Source organism: Galeopterus variegatus, unplaced genomic scaffold (assembly GCF_000696425.1).
Source record: "Galeopterus variegatus unplaced genomic scaffold, G_variegatus-3.0.2 Scaffold35, whole genome shotgun sequence".
Taxonomy (NCBI): domain Eukaryota; kingdom Metazoa; phylum Chordata; class Mammalia; order Dermoptera; family Cynocephalidae; genus Galeopterus; species Galeopterus variegatus.
The window spans coordinates 550,481-558,275 of record NW_007726146.1 but is presented as its reverse complement, the minus strand read 5'-3'; positions in this window follow the sequence as shown (position 1 = coordinate 558,275).

The following is a 7,795-nucleotide window of genomic DNA, read 5'->3' as shown; positions in this document are numbered from 1 at the left end:
TCCTTTGCTTTAGTCCTGTGCTTCCCTGGGGCATGTGGACAGACTGGTTTATGAGGATTGCCTCAGAAGGCCCACATGTTGCTGTTTAGTCTGGGTCTCAGCATCCCTGCCCAGCCATTGGTGGTTGCTCTCTGATGGATCCCTGAGGGCCATAGACACCCCCACCTTGGCATGGAAGGGAGCCAAACATCACAAATGGGTGTGATTCTGGCTGCGCCAGGAGCTTGTGTTTGTGGAAGTTGCTGGTTTAATACCACCATTTACTAGGTGTCTGCACAGTGTAGTGCAGTAGGTGCTTTAAATGTCTCTTTTGATGGGATTATGAGGCTCAGATATAGGCCAGAATGAGGGTGAGACAAGCAAAATGTGTAGAGTGCATAAGTTAAGGACACTGTTAGGGTTCTGCTTATCTCCTTAAATTTTGTGCCCTAGACACTTCCTTTACACCATTCTAGTTTGGGCTCTGCTAAGGGAGGCCAGATAACTTGCTCAAAATTCTGAAGCTGGCAAGAGTTTGAGTTTAGGATCAATCCCATATTCAACCAATTCTGAACCCTATGTCTCCTCCATTATATCAATCTGTAGATTTTAAAAAGCCCCATGTATCATGAAGTACTTAGGGCACTTATATTTGTATGTGTGTGCACTGTGATGCAGCAGAATTCTTCATCTTTAAAAGCACAATGAGGTTGTGTAATTGCTCAGGCAGCAAACACAGTGAGCACATTAGAGCAATCACCTCCATTTCGAAGATGGGCACCATCAGGCATCTCGCAGGTTCCAACCAGTCCTGACACACATGGAGAGTAGCCGCATGGTCAACGGAATATGACACACAAATGGTTCTCCCAGCAGTTCATGGATTCTGCCATTCTGGCATTGGCAGTCAAGTCTAATGTAATTAGACATTGCATCTTCCCCAGCTGAGCTGAGATCTGGGTTCACAGAACAATCTCGGCCCACTGGGCAGCCAGTTAGCAGTTCACTGATAGGCCAAAACACCATGTGGCAGGAACAGAGAAAAAAAGGCTTCTAGTCCATTTTATTTTATGATGAAAATATAATTACCCAGCAGAGTCTCCCAGTACCTAAGAAAGGAGGGTTGACTCTTCCCTGCTTGGGATGGTGTTTTTTTTTTTTTTTTTGAGCAATCTTAAAATAAATTTTTTAAAATTAAAAAAAATGAAGATAATTTATTATGCATACATTGGTGTACAATGTTGATTTTTAATAATTGTGTATAATGTGTGATGTTTAGGTCAGGATAGTTAGCTTATTCATCATTACAGTACACAATCATTCTTTGTGTCTGTTAACCAGTTGTTTGCTAATCATCCTCCCACCCCTCCTCCCATCCTCTTTTCTACCTCTAGTAATCATGGTTCTTTTTTCTCTGTAAAAGTTCAATGTATTACTGTGACTTTTTTTTCTCTCTCTCTCTCTCTATATATATTGTTTACTTGATGGTGTTCTAACACGTGTCAAAATAGAACCTTTTTTTTTCTCTATTCCTGCCACATGGTGTTTTGGCCTTTCAATTCCACTTTGTAGTTCCTGGGATTATTTTATAATAATGGAATAATTCTGCTGCATTCAAGGAATAAATGGATTCTGTTTTGCAAAATTTCCCAGGTGGAGAAATACCAAAGTGTCTGCTCATAAACACAGAGAATTGTCAAAAGAAAAAAAAAATTCCAGAGTGTTTTGCATGTGTGTGTGTGTATTCAGTAGATATTTTTATTATATTTTTGTAATTATTATTAGCATATTCATTATTACAAGTCATAATTTTTTTTTTAGTCACTCATGCATTAGGAAATATTTATTAAGCACTTATGTGCCAGACACTGATCATAACAGACTTCGTTTATTCTTTCCCATGCCCGGTGAGCTTCTTGTGACTTATTAACTTCCCTTTACTGATGAGGAAATTGAGACTTAAGGGGGTTACATGTTTCACCTGGCATTACAGTCAGTAAGTAATGAAAGCTTGATTCAGAATTGCATCTAGTATTCTTTTCTCCTGCTGCCTTCCAAATAATTGTAAAAGCCAATTGAATTTAATTGAATTACGGCATGACGCACACAAGTGATTGATACATGCCGGCTGAATGAATGGTTGGTGGCTATATTTATATTTTGTATCCATAAATTTAATATATGTTGTGCTGAGGGAGATGTCTCAATGGGAAAATGATGGTTAACAAGGTTATTTTCTGGTATGGAAAATACATAAATGTGTGCATGCCTTCTGCATTTAATTTTCCCACTGCTTCTGAGATGGATATTTGCCAGTCGTCTGAGAGCTGTCGCTCTTTAGTATCCAAAGGTCCTGTACCATACTGGTTGCATATAGTGCAGAATGAAGAGAGGAAAGGAGTTCCCCTGGAAATTTGCTCATCTCTCCCTAGAATTGGAAAATGCTAAGGCAGCCGGGAAAATCCTCCCTCCTGACTCCCTCTTACCTGTGGATTCTAACTCACTTCTTCACCCTCGGTTTCCTTGTCTGTAAGGTGAAGGGCTGAGACTCAAGCTTTTCTCAGATTTTCTCCACTCTTGAAATTATGTGCAATCTTTTATACCCCTAATATTGAGGGGTGGATAATAAGGATTGTGGCCTTACCCTAGCCTTTTTGTACCACAAGACTAAATCCTTGTAAAAAAAAAAAAAAAAAAAGACTTGATTTTCAATTCAATAATGCTTAATTATTATTATTATGATGATTTTGGTGGCTGGCAGATATAGGGATTGAACCCGGGACCTTGTTTTTATCAGCACTATATTCTAGCCAACTGATCTAACAGGACAACCCCCAAGTAATGCTTAATTTTATAGTGCTGATTTTAGTTGAGAATACAAATACGTTGGAGGTACCATTAACTACCTTCAGAGGACCCCTGCTCAGTAGAGTCTTCTCAAGTTTGGCAGTCTAACATGTAGTCATATCACCTTATCTCAGCCCAAGCTGTTACAACGCTTCAGTTTCCTCCCACTGATTTTAGAGGCATGATAAATCTTAATGGCTTTAGGACCAATTATGGTCTGAACTTTCCCTGTCTCTCCATCCTCTCCATCGTCACTTGTGTTACTCAAATGACAGGGTCTTTGCACCTTCTCCTCTGGCCTAGAACACTCTGACCCATACACACTGTATATACATTGCCTAGTTATTTATTCTTCAGGTCTCTACCCACTAAATTCTTCTTCTTTGTTCCTTAGAAATGTCTCCCATGGACCTTTGGGCAGTTTCTTACCTGATCATCTTTCCATTATCATATATTTAGGAGGTCGTTTTGCTTACAATGCACCTGAACATTTAGACTGTGGTGGGTTTTGCTCAGTGCCCAGCATTCTCCTGAACACATAATGGGCACTAACTCATTTGCTTAGTAAGTGAATAAGCAATATACAGAATCATGGTCTGGTTTTACGTCAAGTAATTAAACTGTTAGTGCTTTTGTGAGCAGTTGTGGTGTGTTGTGGCGTTAAACTTGGTATCAGAAGATGGGAGTGTTTAAGTCAAAACTCTCCCACTGACTATCAGAGTTAAATTAGACAGTCAGTGTAAGTCCCTGGGCTTCAATTTGATTCTCTGGAGAAGGACACTTATTATCCTTCCTAGGGTTTTGTGAGGACTAATGAAACAGTGAACTCTTAAAAATATGAAAGCACTATAGGAATCTTGGGCGTTGCAACTATTTTTCTTTTCCTAAGGGTAACTGTGATCCTGATTGGTTTATGAAAGCAATTCACACAGAGCACCCTGTTGGAGTAGGGACAATGACTATCCCATTAATACATGAAGTGTTTACCAGGTTACTGAGTGCTCCAATACCACAGTAATCACATGATAATGATGCAGCCCTTTTTCCATAAGCAGTTTAATTTCTTTTAGAATTTCATTTATATGTTTCTAAAGTGCTATATAATTCTGCCCCAGAGAAAAAATTAATTTCCCTTATAAATGGATGATTGGTTGCCACATACTTCAAAATTTAAAAATGGCATCCATAGTAATATGAAGTTTTTCCACATTTTGAAACAACAGTGGAATTTAATTACATTCCAAATAAAAACAAAGGATTTGCTAATGTTACTTGTTAACTCATAACAATACTATTGGTTTTAAAAGAAAGAATGTTTGAACTCATGAATGTACCACTGTATAACCTTTTTTCCCATAGCTAATTTAAGTGAGTATTTAAGGAAAAAGAATTTGGCCTTCTTATTTTAGAAGCAGATACTATACACTCGGATAAGTATACATGCTCAAAAACAATCAATTTACTGAGGAAAAAGGTACATGTCAAATGTCAGTAAAATAAGGATTATATTAATCCAATGCATTATAGTTTCTTACTTAAAAGGGTAAGGGTGATTGTAATATTTCACAAGAAATATTTTACGGAATTGATTTTCTTTCTATCAGATTCTGGATGTACATGTTGCTAAGTGTTTGTATTGTGCTTTTTTCAAGTTTGTTGGTTCCTTTACTGAGAAAGATTATGTCTGAGAAAGTGGGCTCTGAATTCTTGAGACTGATTTCATTCTTTGGCCTTCCCTTTTCTAGGTCTACAACCAGGAACACTTTTATTAGTACTAACCAAATGTAGGCCCCTCACCTGAAAAATCAGAATAAAACTAGGATCTAACTTATGGGGGTCTTGAGACAATAATAAATGATTAGATACACATCAGGTACAGTATTTGGGACACAGTAGGCACTCAATAAATGTTGATGTCTTTCAACTAAACATTGCATTACTCTCTAAAAGTATTGAAAGGAATTACAGAAGAGTTTGAACATTTTTATCCTCATTCTCTTGGCTCTACTTAAAATCATGATTTTTTGTGGATGACCTTTCCCTAAACTATATTATTGCTGGCAAGAAAAGATTTAATTAAAAATTTAAGTCAGGAAAGTTTCCCTTGGGATTCAAAGTGCTCCTGCCCTCCTCAGCATAAAATGTTGGCTTTTAGACAAGAGTATTGATGAAAAGAATTTGTTCTTGCTGATAGAACAACCCAGTCAGGGCAAATTTTTCAAGAGCTGAGCTGTAGCCTTTTATTCGTGATTAGATAATTTTGGTTTCAAAGTTTTTACTTTGAAATGTACAGTTTTAGAATTGAAAACAAAATAAAAAGAGAAAAAAAATCATTTGGGGATTTAAGGACATTTCCATTTTCCTGGAAGATGTTGTCTGAATGTATTCAGATTCTAGAATTGTTATTCTGACCTCCCAAATCTTAAAAAAGCTGCAGCCAATTAAGGCTCCTTCTCTTCCCATCATCTTTACACAGACACTGCCAGCATGTGTCTCAGTGACTCACTTTTTCTAAGTCTCCATGACAGATCACTTCTTCCCACCTTTTTGGATGAACACATTATGTCTTTGGATAAGTTATTCCTATCAGCTAGTCAACAACCAAGTAATACTGTCCAGAGAGCCAGAGGTTTTAATCACCCTGAGTCCTTCGGGAGCCATGTTTAGTGTCCTTCTCAGAAAACTAGCTCATCTACTTTATTTACTAGTTGAAAAGCACTTCTCTGTAGTCCCCAAGAGCTAGTAACAAATAACATCCCCAAGAGCTAGTAACAAATGTGAATCTTTGTATGTCTGGTGTATTAGCCTGTTTCTATTGCTTATATTAGAATACCTGAAATTGGGTAATTTACAAAGAAATGAAATTTACTTCTTACAGTTTAGAGCCTGGAAAGTCCACAGTCCAGGGAACACATATGATGAGGACCTTATTGGTGGTGGCTCTACATCAATGCAGGGTGTCACATGGCAAATGGCTGAGCAAGAGAGAGCTAACCTCCTCACTGGCTCTCCTTTTAAAGCCATCAGAACCACACCCATTAATTTATGAATGGATCAATCCACTCACAAGGATACAGTCCTCACAATCTAATCACTTCTTAAAGGCCCCACCCTTCAATTACCATAGTAGGACTTCCCACCCTCTTAACACTGTCACAGTGGGGATTCAGTTTCCAACACCTTTAGGGGATACATTTGAAGCATAGAATCTGGCTTCTATTTCTAGGCTCTTTCCTGCCCCACATCACCTCTTCTGAGCTCAGAGACCAAATGAGAGTATAATACTTCTTTTTCTGGCTTTCCAACCTACTGTAGGGTCTATGTGAGAAACAGCAGGCCTGGAGGTGCCAGATGATGGGCCCTGAAGTCGGTCTGTTGACCCATTAACACACTAGAATACCAGCTTCATTTTTTAATCTAACACATACTGCCTAGGTAACATTATTATGAATACCCCTGATACTAAAAATAGTTTTTCAGCCTCTAAATGAGATTTTCTCAGCAGAGAATGTTCTCAGGTCTTTATCTTTTAACACTGTCAAAACAAATGGTGTTGTGGTAGTTACATCTAGAGAGAGAATTGCAGACATCATTCCATTTTCATGGCTTGATACAGCTGTTCTTTTGAAAAGTTTGCAAAAACATTTACTGTTTCAGATTTATGTGAGTGATATACCTTTATGGAAAGGTGTTTCATTTCTTTTTCAATAAGATAGATATTGCACCACTTGGATGGAATGTAAGTTTCATCTTATGTGGCAATTCTAACCTGTTAGTAACGGCTACTAAAACCCAGTGTTGAGAAGGATCCTGAGGCTCAATTTTGGTTCAGCAAGACAGTGTTATACATCATCAGGATAGTCTGCAATGGATGAGGAGTTCCAAATGGCTACCTTATGCTAACAAAATACAGTTCTATTAAACCACAGAATCTTAAAAATAAAGAGACAATTTAAATTATCTTGTATAATTTTTCCATTTCTCATATTGGAAACCCAAGGTCCCAAATTTTGGAATCATTATTTTCATGTAATATTGAAGTTTTAAAGTAGAAATAAAATTAGCACTCACCTTTCCTTACCTTCACTCTATCCTCACTTCTCCTTAGTTCAACCAACTCATTTTTAGATATATCCTAAGCATAAATTCACAATGATGAATTATTTCTTAACAAGCAGTTCTTTGATACAAGATTTTAAAGATGAAATTAGTTGGGTTTTTTTCCATAATAATAATGCTAATAATAGTACCTACCTCATAGAATTGTAGTAAGGATTAAATATGTTAATCCATGTAAAGTACCATAATAGTTCTGCCGCATTGAGTTTTGGCTACAAATATCATTACTTAGTATTGAAAATTAAGTTCTGGTTTTTCACTACAAGTGCAATATAGAGGTAACTTATATACCCCAAATCTAAATTGGTAATTCTATTTAGGCCAATAATAATTTTTTTTTAAACATATGGATAAGTCCCATTTTTGCTATTAATAAGAATGAGGGCAACCTGAGTCTCCATGCACACTGTGATTTCAGTGAACTTCTCTTTGTTTCTACATAAATATGCACTCTCACAGATTACATCACCTTTAAGAAGTCCTGACAATGAATGGGATAACAAAATGATGCAGGAGAGCTTTCAGGTTCTCCCTTGATGTGATTGCTTTTTCAGCATCCTGAATTGCCCAGCCTCATGCACAGTCATTCAGTCAGTCCATTAGTGTTTAACTACTTAATAAATTTTAAATCCCAAATCTTCTCCATCTATGCTCTCATAGGCCATTTTGAAAAATTTCTCCTTACTGACCTTCTTACATTCATACTTCTTCCTCTCTGTCTAATCCATGTTGTGCACTGGCTAATCATCAGAGTGATATTTCTAAGACACACATCAGATCACATTGATGCTTAGGATCCATCACTAACATTATGAAATGACGTGCAAATCTCCTGACACTGGCTGTTGTT